We start from the raw sequence: 20,110 nt of genomic DNA on the forward strand, positions 1-20,110 counted from the left end.
TTGTATACAGTGCTAATGATACCGCGATTTTACGCAAAAGCTAGTAAAAGGGGTATCAAGTTGCGCTATATATCGCACCCACAAACGCGCGGTCCAATCGCTCAGCGTATAGGTACTTGTTACCTATCTGCCATACGACCACTGGAATCGAATCACAAGCTGCGAAACCTCAGCCGGAGCGTATGAAAAAACTATATGGGTCACAATTCACAATTCACAATTCCCTACCATGCTCCTGTGTAAGTCTCCTCTCGACTTACGTATTAAACCTTATACTAACGTGAGTCAGCCGCCTCACGCCACCAAGCCTCCACTCACTTGGTGTATCGAACGACGGGATACCGCATTCCGGGGTTCGAATCCACTCACTCCTACGTTCGCTCACTCAAATACACTTTGGTTTTTCTGTACAGAAAATTTTAATTCATTCAGATAGGCAGCATTACCCCCAGTGGCAATACAGTTTAAACAAAAGTTTTATACTAATCTGCTTTAGAAACCGAGTAGTTTTGTGCTATTGTAGCATGGCTACTGTCCCACCTTTGAACTAAACGACACTATTGTGTAATTTGTACTTAGCGCCCGCACTCTTACGCACATTGCGTAAAAACACGCGACCGTGCGTGTCTCTTACGCTGCGTGTGCGCAGTCCTGTACTTTGTCCGAGATACGTGTACAAAACCCTGTGTCCGCAATAAAACAAATCCCACAACTTCTATAAATGTGAGCAATACTAACTATAATCGCTCACTTAACACAACACCGTTGTTTTTTCTGTATAAACCTTTACAACTATGCCAGAACTGCGTTTGTGTCTTTACACTTACTTCCTTAAACACTGTTATTTTAATTTTTAACTATATAGCCACAAATGTATCCGGTTTCACACAGATCTAAATGAATCTAATAATCTATAATTTAAATGATATGATTCAGATTGGATAGCTATCTTGCAGAACGTACACTGATATAAATATACACATAATTATAATATTATATATATATATATATATATATATATATATATGTACCATTCACTGGTCTCCTATGAGACACCTTACCTCTTTTTTTTCTTTTCTTTTTTTTTTAGTTTCTTACACCAAGCCAAGCATTTATCTTACCATTTACTCTCACTAGGCCCAATTGAAACTATTTGTAATTGACTATGGCATGGGTTAAATAAATGCATTGGTAACTCATAAATGGTGTTTGATGTGACCAAGGAAACTGATTGTTCTGAGCAGACTGAAAATCAGCTATTTAGAAAATGACCTTCCTAAAATGGCCACTGCTCCTCCCCCTTCCACATCCATGAGGTTTACAGAAGATGGTGGACAGGCCATGTGGTTAGTCCAAAACGGAGGACAGACCATGCGTCTTCCTTTGTCACAAAGAAATCACACAGCATACAAGCACCTGAAGTTATTTTAGGCCTGAGTTAAAAAAAAAACTATATCAAGGCTATGCAGAAACTTTTAAATGTACTTTTAAACCTACTTAACAGATAAACAATCCAATCTGAATCAAACACAATATGGCCTATTTGAGCTTTGTTTTGCAACAATGTGAGAGGGTATGCAAAGTATCGGTGCACTTTTGTGTAAGTTTTTTTTTTCGCCAAAAAAATTCACAGATTTTTAAATAGCTTTTTTCCTGTGTTTTACGGGTTCTACCAGCACCTCTGCAGACCATACAGAGCAGACGTCATCTAATCAGCACACAAGTAGGGTTTTCAGTGTATACATCGACCAAGAAAAGGTTACGTAGGATACTTTCTGTCCGCCCTTTGCTGATAGATTAAGTCTGCTATGACCTGTTAGGCTGTGAGTATGTGGAAAATCGGATGAGCCCCCAATTGTAAATGCTGATTTACATACAGGACGAAAAGTAACACTTTAAAAAGACATTTCATACACTTTAATTGAAGCCACTGCGGCCGCTATATTTAATCCTCAACCTACGTACTTATTACACAATTAGCATACGGAGTCCCGTACCATGTAAGTACTTTGCATACAAATGCCGCGCTGGCTATACAAAGTACACTCAGCGCGTACACACCCAAAGATACACCGTGAACCCTTAACAGCTATGCATGCGATAGTAATACACTTATAACCTTAGCAGGGAAAGGAAAACACAACAACAGTTTGTATTTAAAATGCCGGGTTCCGACACCACAACATATTATTATTGAAAGGGGGTTACAACAACAAAGCAATACAATACAAAAGAATAACGGCTACAGTCAATGGTACATACTTGTTTGGATTTCGCCGCGCTACTCAGTCTGGTCCTCGGTCATGTAGATAGATAACTTTTAGAGTCTTGTGTGACCAGGCCTGCAGCTAGCTCCTTTTATACAATCTTCCAAAACTTAACACAATGGATACTGTAATCTCTTTGTCCATTGGACACAGGGATGGTCATTTACAGTACAGTAGAGGTCATAGGTTGGTTTGAATAGGTGGGCGATGTCTGTTCAATATGCACTTGTGGGTGGTCTCCTCTGAGTTCCCGCCGCATACCTAATGTACAGTAAATACAGTTTATATCTATATTCTGCTCCTGCACATAACTATTCGCAGGAACATGCGATCTTCTGCAAACCAACACCGGAATATTACCCTTAAAATACCCTACAGCTGGATACCAAACACCACCTTATAACCTTGTTCTGTCCCCTCCTATCCTGTAAAGGTGAATCCCTTTGTTCTGATACCATTTAAACTGTTGTAACTTGCTGATGTGGTGCAGGGAGACTATGTGTACATTGTGCACTATTTGGATTAAATATGTAATGTGTTTTGATAGCTTTTCCATGCGTTCACAAACTCTACCGTAAATACTCATACCACGCGCTAATGCGCAGGACCACGGGAGCGACCATACGCAAATTGCGAATATGCGCACGCATAGCAGAACAAGTACATGCACTGAGGCCAACTGTGTGTAGTTTGTACGTGATGTGTGTACTGCAATATTTTTCGACTTTCACAATATGGGTATGGTTCATTGGGTCGACCACACTTAGGTCAACAGTCATTAGGAAGACCACTATTGGTCGACATGCATTAGGTCGACGGTGTTTCTAGGTCAACATGGTCCATAGGTTGACATGTTCTAGGTCACACTCACACATATACACACACACACATATACACACAGCATCTGACCAGAGTCGGATCATAGGCAGGGCAAATGGGGCAGTCGTCCAGGATCCCCCAAACATTGGGGGCCCCCCACTCTGGCAATCAGTGCCCTAGTCTGGCCCCCCTGCACGCATCCTCTCCGAGTACCGGCAGAGCAGGAAGGATTTTATCTTGAGACGAAGACAGCTTTGTCATCGTCTCCACAGTGAGCCCGACCGCCCGTGGACATAATACTGCGATTCGTAGGTGTATGGGGAAGGGGGTGGGGCCTAATGCAGTGAAGTGCCCACCCCCATCACTGATCTGATGCTGCTGAGTCTAACAGGTAACGTTTCACCTGCTGTATTCCTCACTCCATCTCTCTCCTCCCTCTCTCCTTGACACCCTCTTTCTCTCCCTATTACTCCCCTCTGTCATTTCTTGACGCTTTGTCTCTCCCTCTCTGTTTCCCCCTCTTGTTCTGTCTCTCCCTCCCTGCCACACTTTCTCCCTTATTCCCCCTCTCCCTCCCTGACACCCTCTCTCCCTTGCTCGCATCTCTCCCTCTCCATCCCTGACACCCCCTCTCTCCTGCTCTCCCCCTCCTCCTTCTCTTTCTCTCTCTCTCTCCCTGACACCTTCTCTGTCTTCTCTCCCTGACACTTTCTCTCTTGCTCCTCTCTCTATCCCCTATCTCTCTCTCCCTGACACTCTGTCTTTCTATCCCTCACTGACACCCCCTTTCGCTATCCATCTGTTTCTCATTCCTCTATCTTTCTTTCTTTGCTAAGGGACAAAGTAGTAACAGCAGAGTGGTGGAGAGTCAATTTTATTGGTGGGGGCCCCCAAACATTTGTTGTCCATTATTTTGTTTTGTTAGGTAGAGTTTGTCACAGTGTAGGGCCTTTTGGGGTTTAGGTTTTTCAGAAAGTTACCATTTTAAAGATAGGGCATTTCAATTAATTGCGCCTGTGCAGTGGCCACCAGCAGGGGGTGTACTCAGAGTAGCTTCACTTGGGTGCACTAACATGGCCGACTTTCCCCACATAATTTTTATTTTGTACAGTGGAGGTGAACTACATATGTCTCAGTTATACAGTGAGGCGGGGGGTGTTTTGGGGCTAGTGGGGGCACAGTGTGATAGTAATTAGCCCTGGCACCGCTCACATTAATGAGTTTTCATTGTCCAGTTTGAGCAGTGCCAGAGACTGCTGTTCGACCACGTGATCAAGGCACAGCCAATTAGACGTCATGCTGCTGCACATCTCTCTCCCCCTCCCTCTTTAGTCTGCTTCTGTGCTGCCAACAGCCTCGGACAGCTCCCTCTCCCTCCCGGCATCAGCCACAGCGGCCTTCCCCCTCCCTGCATCACCCGCTTCCAGCACTAGGAACACAGGCTGTCTTTCCCCTGCCTCCATATAGTGGTCACAGCCTGCTGCAGCCTCCCACCTCCCTGCATCAGCTGCCAGCTTTCTCTCCTCCACTCCCAGAACATTGGCTGTCTTTACCCCGACCTCCAGCCTCAGTCACAGGCTGCTGCCACCTCCCCCCTCCCTGCTTCAGCGCCCTCTGGATTTCTTTCTTCCACTCTAAGCACCAGGCACACTGGCGGTTCTCCCCCTCCTCCAGCCTCAGTCAGAGGCTGCTGCCGCCTCACCCTTTCCTCCATCAGCCTGCACTGGAAGTCTTTCTTTCACTCCCAGCACCAGGCACACTGGCGGTTCTCCTCCGGCATCAGTCAGAGACTGCTGCCACCTCCCTCCATCAGCCGGAGCTGGATTTCTCACCTCTGCTCCCAACACCATGCACACTTACGGTCTTCTACCCTCCTCCGGCCTCAGTCACAGGCTGCTGCCACATACCCTCTCCTTGCATCAGCCGCAAAGGCAGCAAAGTATTTTGACCAAAGTTAAAAGTATAAACAATTCTCTTTGGTAAATAAAATTATTTTTGCATTTTGCACAGAACAGTGATGTTATACAAACAATTTCATTAAACATTTAAAAAATCAAATGATTATTCTTACAATGAAATATTACATTTCTGAATTAAAAAAATAAATTGAAAAAAGTTATGAAATTCCATAGACAAAAAACCTTAAGGTTTCACATGTCCCATTAAGGCTTCTTACACATGAACTGGCATTTCAGAAACCTCTTGTAACTCTTTTACTCAATCTCCAAAAAGCAATGAAATTCCGAACATTAAGGCTGACGCCTTAATGGAAGTGTTCCTTGTGCAATACAGATATGGTATGCCATTACAGCCTGTGGGTAAGTGCAAATTCAGCACTCTCACAGAGTGAGACTGCTGTCACTCACACAATGGCGGAGCTTCTAATTCACGGATTTGTGTGCTCATTATAATACACACATACAGTCTATGCAACTGAAGGTCTGAGCAGTTATGTGGTGCACCCATCGCACACAGTGCCCACAACCATCCCATTCGGTCTCCACAACAATCCCACCTTGTTCCAATATCCTTCTCACTCTATACATCCATCTCATTTAGTTAATTGCTAAAACTATAATACCCCATCTACAGTCTAAGCATCTACACTTACTTCCCCTATATGCCTCCATGCTGCTCTGTCTTCCCCAATGCTTACTGCTGTGTTCTCCCATCTGTGCTAGTCTGTATTCAGTTATCTGCACCATCTGTCTTTCCCCATATTTGCCTTGTCCATACCACCATTTCCTTCTCTCTGTGCTGCTCAGTGTTTCCCTCTTCAACGTCACTCTGCCTATTTCCATACATGCCACACTGTCTTCTCTCCCATCTGCACCAGTTTTCTACCCAACCGTGCCAGTGTTTTCAACCCATTTGCATCATTGCCCCCCATCTGCACTACTCTGTCTCCCTTCCTATACATGCAGCTTAATCTCCCCACTATCCACACCACTCTTACCCCAGTCATGTAGCTGACACCCCGAAGGTAAGTATCAGGGCCACTGTTAGGGTTATGTCCCTGGGGGGTGAATTAGCCCTAGCTACCCCCCCCCCCCCCGAGGATTAGGCCTAGCTGCCACCCCCCAAAGGTAGGTAAGAATACTTACCCCCTCTGATGTCAGGACTGTCTTCTCCTCATCCATGCTTCACTGCCCCCCTATCCATGCCATTGTTTCTTTTCATCTGTACTGCTCTCACCCTTCTCCATCTATGCTGCTATGTCCCTCTCATCCACACGGCACTGTCCACCCATCCACACGGCTCAGTCTCCCCACCACCTGTGCCACTGTCTTTCCCCCACATGCACCATTCTCTTTCTCCCATCTGCACCATTCTCTTTCCCCCACCTGCACGATTCTCTTTCTCCCATCTGCACCATTCTCTTTCCCCCATCTGTGCCATTCTCTTTCCCCATCTGTTGCACTCTGTCTCCCCCGCCAACTGCATCACTCTGTCTTACCTCCCTCTGTCTGCACCACTGTTTTCCAAATGTCTGTGTTGCTTTGTCTCCCATTAGTACTGCCTAGTCTTTCCCTGTCCACACATTTCTGCCCCCCCATCCACACTGCTCTGTCTCCTCCCTCCAATCAACACCACTCTTACCTCATTCAAACAGCTTTGTCTTCTGCTCAGACCTTCAGTTGCATAGACTGCATGTGTGTATTCCAATGAGCACACAAATCTGTGAATTAGCAACTCCACCATTGTGTGAGTGACAGCAATCTCACTCTGTGAGAGTGCTGAATCTGCACTTACCCACAGGCTGTGATGGCATACCATATCTGGATTGTGCAAAGGAACAGGTCCATTAAGGCGTCAGCCTTAATGATCGGAATTTTTATGCTTTTTGGAGATTGAGTGGAAGAGTTACAACAGGTTTCTGAAATGCCAGATCATGTGTAAGAAGCCTTACTGGGACATGTGAAACATTAAGGTTTTTTGTCTATGGAATACATATACGTATGAAAAGTTGTAATGATGAAAAAAAAGTAATCCTCTGGCCCTTATCAGCTAGGTGTACCGCCCCTAGGCACGTGCCTCATGTGACTAGTGGGAAATCCGCTACTGCTTGCACCTACTGTATTTTATTTGCATTATGTGCTGTTTGGAGCATTGCTGACTGTCTTCTTGTGTATGCGACAAACATTTTCATAGTTTATTGAACTGAACTATGGAATACATATATGTATGAAAAGTTGTAATGACGAAAAAAAAGTAATCCTCTGGCCCTTATCAGCTAGGTGTCAAACATTTTCATAGTTTATTGAACTGCTACCCTGTCTACCCAGGCAGTGCTATTCTGTTTCCTAGATGTGCCATGTTGGAAGTTTATGTAGCACATGTTTGTGCCGCCAAACTGCTGCCGCTTAGCTCAGTGATACAGCTAACTCGGTGCAACCTTTTGGCCTAAACTGGATAAAAATTATATTATGTGCTGTGAGGTGGTCACAATTGACTGGAAATGACTGGAAATTAATGCTATTAATGTTAATACCAACTTCAAGGTAAAGGAGTAGTATTAAGTAGAAAATTAATTGAAAGTGTAGCATTCTGTAAGATTTAATTTAGCACTTTCAATTAATTTAGGCAAATACTACTCCTTTAAGGTTTTTTATTTACACTTTTCACTTGTGTATCACCTTTTATACATAGCTTTTGCTTCTTTCTTATTAACATTCACTAACATTTTAGCTTCTCACTAATGTGCTGTCCTGTGGTGGTGGGATACCATAGCCTGGACTTAAACTTAGTATTAGGGACCTCCAATACTTAGAGATGCCTTGAAGTTGGCCTGGAGGCTTACCATATCTTTGTAAATATGTGTAACTGATATCTCTGACTTCTTATACCTACCACCATGTAGTTTTCAAAAAGAAGGAGCTAAACCACCTAGACTTGTGATGTATTGCAGTCACTAGGCAGGTAGTGTGAGGGTTACGTTATTCATTGTCTGTTTTAATAGGTCCAATGAAGGAGCTGTGAGGGAGTATAGTGGGTGGGGCTAGGCATCCATTTTACTGTGTATGAGATACAGCTCTGTCTCTTTGAGTTCTTGTTTCTAGACTGTGGATTCTCCCCATTTTCAAATATTATTCCTTTCTATCCTGCAACTTCTTTTCTCTCCTTTACTCTGTATTCTTTCCTGCTCCTATTGTCTCTTCCTACTTTTCTGGTTGTAATGCCTAGGCCCCATTGCTTGGTTCTCCCCATGCTCGGTTCCTGGATGGCGCTTCTGCTGTCTCTCCCACCAGGTGGTGCTCGGCCTCATGTCTATCTTCGGTGCACCGGGTGTCCTTCAGGGCAGGATCGGCTGTAGCAGCTGCATCTGGGCCACCTGCTCTTGTTGTCCACGCTGCAGTTACCCTATCACTGGCTATATACCGATGATGCAGGGGGTCGCAGTGACACGTGCATAGGCACTGGGCTCCGGCTTCATCCCCAGAGCCAGGACGCTATTCAGAGTCTGATACCGCCACAGCCTCTGACCTCAGATGTGGTAGGTGGGACCATCAGGATGGAGTGTAGTGCGCCCATGGTGGGTGTTTGAGTGGTGGTTGCCAGGTGGATTTCAGTGCTGGCCAAGTCTGTGTGCCCGCAGATTGGGGTTCATCCAGGTGGCTGGAGGGGGGCTCCTGGCAGCTATACTGGTGACACTGTTGCTTCGGGCCTGACTGGGTCTTCCCCTCAGCAGGTCCTGGGAGCTAATGTTGATGCAAGAGCTGCCCTATTTGTGGCCTGGATGGCCCAGTGATGGTAGGTCTGTTGCTTTTGGTAGTGAGTGCCCTAACACCTCTCTTGGGGGGTCCTACTCTTGTGGGTGAACCCGATGTCGGAGCCTCCCTTGAATCGTTGGTTTCCCAGCTGTCTGCTCTATCAACACCAGCTGCTACTGGTTTGCATGTCCCTCCTTCTTTCATAGGCACAGCGTCACCTGCTGTTCTGCCGCTGGTGCCCTTATATCTTCTTTTTCTGTTCCAGGGCCTGCAATTCAAGGAGAAGCATCTGCATTGCGTTTGGGCTGCTCATGGGTTGTGGACAATGATCTTGCTTCAGACACAGCTTCTGGTGAGTGTTATAGTTATAGCTCCTGTAGTGACAGTCGGTCCCGGTCATCGTCTGGTTTGGTAACGAGTAGTTCTGGTAACTAACATCACCATAAGGCTAAGTGCCCTCAGAGGGGGTAGTCTTGCAGGTGCTCACATCATCAGAGTTGTGGCCATCGTCGCTGGTGTAGGCGCGCACAATGCGAATCACCTGACCTGGGTAATGTGGTGAAATGTGTTATCACGTCCGTTCGGCGTGTCTTGCATGAAAGAGCATATTGACCAAAGGAGGTATGGCGATGTATTTGCACTCACCTCCAAAACGTGCAAAGCATTAGCAGCAGCCAAGAAGATAGGTGGGGTTGGCGAGGATATTTATAAATCTTATATGAACTGGCTGCAGGATTTTTATGTGCTTACCACTCACTACCTTTAAAAGCAGCCGGACGAGACCATGCATATACAAGCAGGGGCGAGCGGCATGCCTAGGGGACGAGGAGGCGAGCAGGGTGCGTACATCGTAGGCGGTGGCGAGCGGCGTGTGCACCTTGGCCCACTACCAATTGTACACAGATGCTCCAATTCACTTTGAATGGGGTGCGTTGAGTCTCTACAACGCACGCACGCCCCGTTTGCTCCTGGCGGTCCGCCTCACAGGGCGCGACTATTTACAGAGGGAGCCACGATTAGTGTGGCTCCATCTGTAGTGCGCTATTTGCACCTCATTCATGGCCTTGTGCACTTGCCAGGGGGTATTGCATGTATGTATGGAGGTACAATGAGGAATTTAGGTACAAATAGCATGGCATGCATGTGATGGTCTTCGGTCACCGGGATGTTGAAGTTTGTTTGGAGGTAACTAATTCTGAACCTGCTACACCTGCTACTCCCAAGGGTCCACATGTTGAGCAGTCCAGGCACTCTTCCTTTCGTGGCATGGGCTTTCCAGGATTTAAGGGTCATTGCTATGCCTTTAACAATGGGAATTGCTCATCAGATTTTAAATGTAGGGTCCATTATTCCTGCTTGCACTGTGGCGCCTCACACCTGTCCAAATAGAGGCCTAAGCCTGCCGGATTCTCCTTGTCCACTAAGCCCACGGACGGAGCAGCTGCTAAGTAAGGCTCCCTTGCCAGTGTGCATTGTGGCATGCACTCTTGCAGTGAGTCTGCCTTTTTGCTTCAGGCTTTTGTTGTAGGGTTAGCTTCTGGTTGTTGGGAAAGTAGTCATGGGCATCCCTAGAAATTTGCATTCTACCTTAGACATGCCATGGATTGTGCGAGAGAAAGTCCTGAAGGAGGTTCAGTTGAGTTGCATGATTGGGCCCTTTCTGGTGTCCCCTATGTCTGACTTGGTTTTCTCCCCAGTGGGCGTCATGCCTTAAAAGGTTACGGTAAGTTTCAGCTTATCCAGCATATTTCCCACCCTCCTGGTAGATCAGTTAATGATGCCATTCCTGGAGCTCTGTCCAGGGTTTTCTTACCAGTCTTTCGAGGAGGTGCTAGATCTTGTTAGAGTGGTGCGTCCTGGAGCTTTGTTGGAGAAGGTTGCTATCAAGTCTGTCTTTTGATGGAGGGGCTTAACAAAAATCTCCTGTTGCTGGAACTATTCCCTATTGTGGTAGCTCTTGAATTGTGAGGTGAGCGCTTGCGCGGATTGGCATGTTTGTATTTTGGTATGACAACCTGGGGTCATTAACCAATAACATTCCACCTCACTGCCAGTGTTGCGCCTGCTGGTGCAGCTGGTTTGGTGCTGTCTGCAATGTAATATTCATTTTGAGGCCCACCACGTACCTGGGGTACATAACTCCATCGCAGACGCTCTGTTACGTTTTCAGCGGGAGTGTGTTTGACAGTTAGTGCCTGCAGCTGCTTTGCTTGGTTACATATGCCCCCTTTAATTTTGGCAGGTTATTCTGACAGAATGGAGGGGCTAGCATGTCATTCCCTTGCCCTGGGGACGATGCAGGCTTGTCGTTCAGCTTGGAGGCAATGGACAACTTTCTTGCAGCATAAGTGTCAATTTGGCAAAGCCAATCAGCAGTTACTGTTATAGTTTATTTGGGATTGTATACCGCAGGCACGGCGGTATACACAGCAGTGGTTGTGCTCAATCCGGCTGGTATTTAGTTTTTCTTGTGCTTTCACAGTCTCCCTGATTTTACTCAGTCTTTTGTTATGTGCAAATCCCTTAAGGGGTGGGCTTGTCTCGCGCCCACAGCCCCCAATAGTCATCGCCCAATTTTGGTTTGTCTTCTCAGGAAGTTATTGGCCATTCTGCCTGTGGTCTGTTCCTCCCTTTATGATTCCCTGTTATTTCGGCTTGCCTTTGCAATGACCTTATACAGGGCTTTTCGCATTGATGAGTTAGTAGCCCACTCACGGCGTGCTGACCCTCCTATGCTACGTCTGCATGTTTTGATTGCTGACTCAGTTTTGTGTCATATCCATTGTTCTAAAACAGATCAGTTGGGCAGAGGCAGATAGGTGCTATTGCGGCCTTGCCCTAATGTTCGCATCTGCCCCATAGACTTGGCTGCTCAAAATGTTGTGGTTGCCGTTGCACCCGCCTGGGCCCGGGGCATGTTTGTTTCACTGAGATTCTTCCCCTCTGACAATTTATAAGTCTTTAGTTTCATTTTGCGATGCTACCTGAGTAGACTTGGTCTGCCCTCTGTGGATTTTGGCACCAATTCCTTTCATATTGGTGCAGCCACCAATGCTGCAGTGTAAGGTTTAATGGAACCTGAGAATCAGGTACTCAGGTGTTGGAAGTCTAGAGCTTATAAGCATTATGGCCCTCATTCCGAGTTGATCGGTCGCAAGGCGAATTTAGCAGAGTTACACACGCTAAGCCGCCGCCTACTGGGAGTGAATCTTAGCTTCTTAAAATTGCGACCGATGTATTCGCAATATTGCGATTACTAACTACTTAGCAGTTTCAGAGTAGCTCCAGACTTACTCTGCCTGTGCGATCATTTCAGTGCTTGTCGTTCCTGGTTGACGTCACAAACACACCCAGCGTTCGCCCAGGCACTCCCACCGTTTCCCCGGCCACTCCTGCGTTTTTTCCGGAAACGGTAGCGTTTTCAGCCACACGCCCCTGAAACGCCGTGTTTCCGCCCAGTAACACCCATTTCCTGTCAATCACATTACGATCGCCGGAGCGAAGAAAAAGCCGTGAGTAAAATTACTTTCTTCATAGTAAAGTTACTTGGCGCAGTCGCAGTGCGAACATTGCGCATGCGTACTAAGCGGATTTTCACTGCGATGCGATGAAAAATACCGAGCGAACAACTCGGAATGAGGGCCTATGTTCGCTAGGATGCTATGGTTGCTGCGGGATCCGGTCTGAAGATCGACACTGTCTAGGTTGACAATGCTAAGGTCGACCACTATAGGTCGACAGTCACTAGGTCGACAGGGTTGGAAGGTCAACAGGGTTTCTAGGTCGACATGTGCTAGGTCGACAGGTCAAAAGGTCGACATGAGTTTTTCCCATTTTTTGTCTTTTTTTGAACTTTTTCATACTTAACGATCCACGTGGATTACAATTTGAACGGTAATCTGTGCCGAGCGCAGTGGTAGCAGAGCGAGGCACCTTGCCTGAAGCATGGCGAGCGAAGTAAGCTATGCGAGGGGACACGGTACACTAATTCGGTTTCCCGGTCACTGTACGCAGAAAATGACACACACAAAAAAACCACCTCATGTCGACCTTTTGACCTGTCGACCTAGCACATGTCGACCTAGAAACCCTGTCGACCTCCCAACCCTGTCGACCTAGTGACTGTTGACCTATAGTGGTCGACATATACACTGTCGACCTAGACACTGTCGATTTGATGATCCACACCCGGGGGGTTTATTTACAAAAATTTAGAGTTTTTTCCGATTTGTGTTTTTTTTTCAAAATGGCAACACGGGAATTTACTAAGCACAAATCTTAGCAGTGTTGGGGCTATTCGTAATGGTTTTCACGGCTAAGTTCAGAAATACGAATGAATAGACCATCGGTCAAACGCGGCTGTTTGTTAATACAAAACAGGAATTTACTATTTATTCGTATTTGGGTGTTAGTTTCTGAATGCTCAATTGCGGTCGTATTTTTTTGCGATTCATTAAAAAAAGCAGCAAAAAAATATCTGCTTTTTTCAGGCGTGTTTACATGTGTTTCAACTTAAAAATCAATCACACCAGAATTAGGATGCCTATAAAAGGATCTTAGGCCCATTTCAAACAACCTACACTCAGAAATGGCAGCTGGAGTTTGTTGCAGTGATATTTCTCTTACGTCCTAGAGGATGCTGGGGACTCCGTAAGGACCATGGGGTATAGACGGGCTCCGCAGGAGACATGGGCACTATAAAGAACTTTAGAATGGGTGTGCACTGGCTCCTCCATCTATGCCTCTCCTCCAGACCTCAGTTAGATCCTATGCCCATAGGAGACTGGGTGCATTACAGGGGAGCTCTCCTGAGTTTCTCTGAAAAATAATTTTGTTAGGTTTTTTATTTTCAGGGAGCACTGCTGGCAACAGGCTCCCTGCATCGTGGGACTGAGGGGAGAGATGCAGACCTACTTAAGTGATAGGCTCTGCTTCTTAGGCTACTGGACACCATTAGCTCCAGAGGGTCGGTACGCAGGTCTCACCCTCGCCGTTCGTCCCGGAGCCGTGCCGCCGTCCTCCTCACAGAGCCGGAAGATAGAAGCCGGGTGAGTAGAAGAAGAAAGAAGACTTCAAAGGCGGCAAAAGACTTCAGTTCTTCAGTGAGGTAATGCGCAGCGGTAACGCTGCGCGCCATTGCTCCCACACACATACACAACAGCGGGCACTGTAAGGGTGCAGGGCGCAGGGGGGGGTGCCCTGGGCAGCAATTAATAGCCTCAAGGGACACTGGCAGATGTAGATACTTCGGAGGCAGTATATTATTAACCCCCGCCAGTTTTTTGATTATTTGAGCGGGACCGAAGCCCACCGCTGAGGGGGCGGGGCTTGATCATCCAGCACTAACCAGCGCCATTTTCTCCACAGCACATGCAGAGAAGCTGGCTCCCCGGACTCTCCCCTACTGAACACGGTCACAGAGGGCAAAAAAGAGGTTGGACAAAGCAGAGTCCAGGGATAAAGCAGGCAGTCAATCCATGGCTTTAACTGTGTCACAGGGCCCTTCTGGGTCTCAGAGACGCCCACTGTCCCAAGTAGCAGACACTGATACCGACACGGATTCTGACTCCAGTGTCGACTACGATGATGCGAGGTTACACCCAAGGGTGGCCAAAAGTATTCATTACATGATTATTGCAATAAAAGATGTTTTGCATATCACAGATGACCCCTCTGTCCCTGACACGAGGGTACACATGTTTAAGGAAAAGAAGCCTGAGGTAACTTTTCCCCCATCTCATGGGCTGAATAAGTTATTTGAAAAAGCTTGGGAAACTCCAGACTTGAAACTGCAGATTCCCAAGAGAATTCTTATGGCGTATCCTTTCCCGGCAAAGGACAGGGTTCGGTGGGAATCCTCGCCCAGGGTGGACAAGGCGTTAACGCGCTTGTCCAAAAAGGTGGCGCTGCCGTCTCCAGATACGGCAGCCCTCAGGGATCCTGCTGATCGCAGGCAGGAAACTACCTTGAAGTCAATTTATACACATACGGGTGCCTTGCTCAGACTGACAATAGCGTCGGCTTGGGTTTGTAGCACGGTGGCGGCTTGGACGGATACCTTGTCAGCTGACATTGATACCCTGGATAGGGATACCATTTTATTGACCTTGGGTCACATTAAAGACGCAGTACTATATATGAGAGATGCTCAGAGAGACGTTGGCCTGCTGGGTTCGAGAGCCGCCATGGCGATTTCTGCTAGGCGAGCCCTGTGGACCCGCCAATGGTAGGGTGATGCCGACTCAAAGAGGCATATGGAGGTATTGCCTTACAAAGGTGAGGACTTATTTGGGAAAGGTCTCACGGACCTGGTTTCCACAGCTACTGCAGGTAAATCTACTTTTTTACCTTATGTTTCCTCACAGCAAAAGAAAACGCCACAATATCAGATGCAGTCCTTTCGGTCGCATAAGTCCAGAAGAGGTCGGGGCTCTTCCTTCCTCGCCAGAGGTAAGGGTAGGGGGAAATAACTGCCAGCTACGGCTAGTTCCCAGGAGCAGACGTCCTCCCCGGCTTCTACTAAATCCATCGCAGGTTCCCCTACTTCAACAGGGGAAGGGGTACTATTCAACCCTGTTTGTGGTCCCGAAGCCGGATGGCTCGGTCAGACCCATTCTGAATTTAAAATCCCTAAACCTGTACTTGAAAAGGTTCAAATTCAAGATAGAATCGCTCAGGGCGGTTATCGCCAGCCTGGAAGGGGGGATTTTATGGTGTCACTAGACATAAAGGATGCATACCTTCATGTCCCCATATATCCTCCTCCTCAGGCGTACCTGAGATTCACGGTACAGGACTGTCATTACCAGTTTCAGACATTGCCGTTTGGGCTTTCCACGGCCCCAAGGATTTTCACCAAGATAATGGCGGAAATGATGGTGCTCCTGCGCAGGCAGGGAGTCACAGTTATCCCGTACTTGGACGATCTCCTGATAAAAGCGAGATCGAGAGAACAGTTGCTGCAAAGCGTGTCGCTCTCCCTGAGAGTGTTGCAGCAACACGGCTGGATTCTCAATCTACCAAAGTCACAGTTGGTTCCAACGACCCGGTTGACTTTCTTGGGCATGATTCTGGACACGGAACAAAAGAGGGTTTTTCTCCCAATGGAAAATGCCCAGGAACTCCAGAACTTGGTCAGAGACCTGTTGAAACCGAAAAGTGTGTCGGTCCATCAATGCACTCGAGTACTGGGGAAAATGGTGGCGTCCTACGAGGCCATTCCCTTCGGCAGGTTTCATGCGAGGGACCTTCTGGACAAGTGGTCCGGGTCCCATCTACACATTCATCAAAAAATCAGCCTGTCCCCCAGGGCCAGGGTGTCTCTCCTGTGGTGGCTGCAGAGTGCTCACCTTCTAGAGGGTCGCAGGTTCGGCATTCAGGACTGGGTTCTGGTGACCATGGACGCGAGTCTCCGAGGATGGGGAGCAGTCACACAAGGAAGAAACTTGCAGGGACTATGGTCAAGCCAGGAGGCTTGTCTGCACATCAACTTACTGGAATTGAGGGCCACCGGTTCTGATTCAGTCAGACAACGTCACAGCAGTGGCTCATGTAAACCGCCAAGGCGGAACAAGAAGCAGAGTGGTGATGGCGGAAGCCACCAGGATTCTTTGCTGGGCTAAAATCATGTAAGCGCTTTGACAGCAGTCTTCATTCCGGGAGTGGACAACTGGGAAGCAGACTTCCTCAGCAGACACGATCTCCATCCAGGAGAGTGGGGACTTCATCAAGAAGTTTTTGCAGAGATAACAAGTCATTGGGGACTTTCTCAAATAGATATGATGGCGTCACGCCTCAACAAGAAGCTTCGGAGGTACTGTGCCAGGTCAAGGGACCCTCAGGCAGTAGCAGTGGACGCCCTGGTGACGCCGTGGGTGTTTCAGATGGTCTATGTGTTCCCTCCTCTTCCACTCATCTCAAAAATATTGAGAATCATAAGACGAAAAAGTGTGCAGACAATACTCATTGTTCCAGATTGGCCTCGCAGGGCCTGGTATTCAGATCTTCAGGAAATGCTCACAGAAGATCCATGGCCTCTTCCTCTCAGAGAGGACCTGTTGCAACAGGGGCCCTGTCTGTTCCAAGACTTACCGTGGTTGCGTTTGACGGCATGGCGGTTGAACGCCGAATCCTAGCTGGGAAAGGCATTCTGGAAGAAGTCATCCCTACTCTGATAAGGGCTAGGAAGGAGGTGTCGGCGAAGCATTATCACCATATCTGGAGAAAGTATGTATCTTGGTGTGAAGCCAAGAATGCTCCTGCGGAAGATTTCCATCTGGGACGTTTTCTCCACATTCTACAGACAGTAGTGGATATGGGCCTAAAATTAGGCTCCTTTATGGTACAGATTTCGGCCCTATCAATTTTCTTTCAGAAGGATTTGGCTTCTCTCCCAGAAGTCCAGACTTTTGTAAAGGGAATGCTGCACATCCAGCCTCCTTTTGTGCCGCCAGTGGCACCATGGGACCTTAACGTGGTGTTACAGTTCCTGAAATCTCACTGGCTTGAGCCTCTTCAAACGGTGGAATGTTGTTGGCCTTGGCATCTGCAAGGCGGGTGTCTGAATTGGCGGCTTTGTCTCACAAAAGCCCCTATGTGATTTTCCATGTGGATAGAGCAGAATTGCGGACTCGTCCTCAATTTTTGCCTAAGGTGGTTTCATCGTTTCATATGAACCAACCTATTGTGGTAGAAAGGAAATCTTCTTCCTAGGCGCTGCAAAATGGAGCAGCAGTAGACAGTACAAATAGGTCACCAACCTACAAAGACAATGTGTAACAAAAAAATACAGTCTCACTTTCTGCGCTCCAAATGTCCCCTTGTTTTAAACGATCCTCACAACGATGCCATTGTATGCATGAAAAAGAGAGAAACAAAATACAATAGTGTAATCCTGTATAAACACTCAAGTACTTTCCACTGTGTGGAGGGGAAACTAGGTGATGAAGATGGTCCCAGAAAAGAGGTAAAACATCAACCTACTTATAGGGTCACCCGGAATGATGCCGTGAAGATATGGTAACAAATCCTTACGTGTATGCTTACTTGAAAATGTGAGATAGAAAACACATAAAGGTTTCTTTTCCGTGGATTTTATTTCCTCTTTAGCCCGTATGGTGAGTATAGATACCGCTCATATGATGAGTATAAAATTAAAAAAGGGGAAGGCAATTAGGGCAAAGAAAACCCTTTTTTATTAAAATAAAACACAAATAGACAACCAGCCATACCAAATTGGGGAACAGAGATGGAATTCAGCTGACATGAAATGATCCGGATATCAAAAATGTCATATGCTCCCCTCAATGGATAAACTGGTTAGGACATCAATATTGCACTGTATCAACGCATTTCGACGCTCAACGGCGTCTTTATCAAGATTTAACAGTGTGTTTAGCTATAACAATATAAAAGACATTCAGTAAAAATACTTTCCCTTATTAACAAAACATATTCCAATATCCTCATAAAAACATGAAACATAGCACTGATGTGGAATGGAAGGCTCCCAGTCTAACCTCTGTTAAATAGCAAAACCTTAATTGGTTTGATCTTAATTGACCAATAGGATAAAAACCAGTATGATAGACATTGAAAGTGACCAATGGTTTCCCATTGACAAAAGGCATAGATTTACAAAATTGGCGCCAAATGAGTCCCCAAATCCCCTTCATTGCATTGCCCTGCGTCCTGTACCTATGGCAATGCGTCCGGGCCATAATGGTAACTATACAACATGACTCTTCCTGTTTCCTTTCAGATCCCCATACATACTACATGACAACGTGTCTGGGACAAAAACCGATCACATGACTCGCATCACTTCCTCCCACTCATACGGAACATCCCGATCTAATATTTATAACCGGAGTCATTAATACTCCGTTTGCTGCGTTCATACAATCTGTATGGCTCCTGTCAGAGCCCGGCCATGGACACAAATGTTACTTAAAAATCCTGTTCCGACTCTGTACATACGATCACGTAATCGGAACTGGGTTATAGGGTAAACACTTAACCTTGCCCTTTTCAAACATGGTCTGACACAACTTCCTCCCCTAGATACGTCACATCCTAATCTGATGGCTGAACCCGCAATAATCTACACCCTGTTTGCGGCACTTGCATAACTTACATAAATACAAACAGAGCTCGATCATGAATACAAAGATACCCTAAACGTCCTGTTCCGCTTCCTTATGTTCGATCACGTGAGCCCGTCATCCTACGGGCCCGTCATACTGGTGACTGGTTCGTATATTCCAGGTTATACAGTGTGGATGGTGTGGGCTAGTATGAATCTTGCCCTTGGATTAACAAAAATCCTTTCCTCGTACTGTCCGTCTCCTCTGGGCACAGTTTCTCTAACTGAGGTCTGAAGGAAGGGCATAGAGGGAGGAGCCAGTGCACACCCATTCTAAAGTTCTTTATAGTGCCCATGTCTCCTGTGGAGCCCGTCTATACCCCATGGTCCTTATGGAGTCCCCAGCATCCTCTACGGACTAGGAGAAAAAGATTTACCGGTAGGTTTAAAATCTTATTTTTGTGTGCTGTGGGATTCCTCAGACTTAGGCATCAGCCTGTAAGTAACCAGGGTCAAGAAACTGAACATGGTCAGCAGGTTGTACAGGTTCCGCGGAGGCTGCGCAGGCCTAATTTTTTTAGGGGGCGATTAAACTTAAACGCATTGTCCGATGACAGGGTCATACAGATGTTCCGTCTAAATTGTAACAACATTTTCCATCTGTATGACCTTGTCAAACTGTGCCTAGACCATGAGACAGCACGCGCTCGCCCTCTCTCAGGCCTGCACAAACTACTGGCTGTGTTGCACTTTATGGCTACTGGGAGCTCTCAGGCTGTGTCTGGGGATGTCATTGGAATCTCACAGCCCACCTTTTCCAGGATACTAACACAGGTGACGTATACCTAACAACCTCATCTGTTTCTTTGTTGTTATAATTACTCTCAGTGGCCATTGATGATGTTATGTCATTAAATCACATTCACATTTTTTTCTCAAATATACACACAGGTGTTGGATGCTTTGCAGCCACACATCGATGCCTAAATCTGCTTCCCTACCCAAGAGTCTCAGTGGCATGCCGCCAGGGTAGCTTTCTATGAGCTTGCTGGCATGCCCAATGTGCTGGGAGCCATAGATTGCACACACATTCAGCTGAGACCACCTAGGGGCAGGCAGCACATATATACAAATCATCATCTAGACCACTCCACAAATGTGCAGGTGGTTTGTGATGCAAATCTAAAAATAATGAGTGTTGTTGCTGGTTACCCTGGGGGCTGCCATGA

The sequence above is a fragment of the Pseudophryne corroboree genome, chromosome 10 (assembly GCF_028390025.1).
Source record: "Pseudophryne corroboree isolate aPseCor3 chromosome 10, aPseCor3.hap2, whole genome shotgun sequence".
NCBI classification, from domain to species: domain Eukaryota; kingdom Metazoa; phylum Chordata; class Amphibia; order Anura; family Myobatrachidae; genus Pseudophryne; species Pseudophryne corroboree.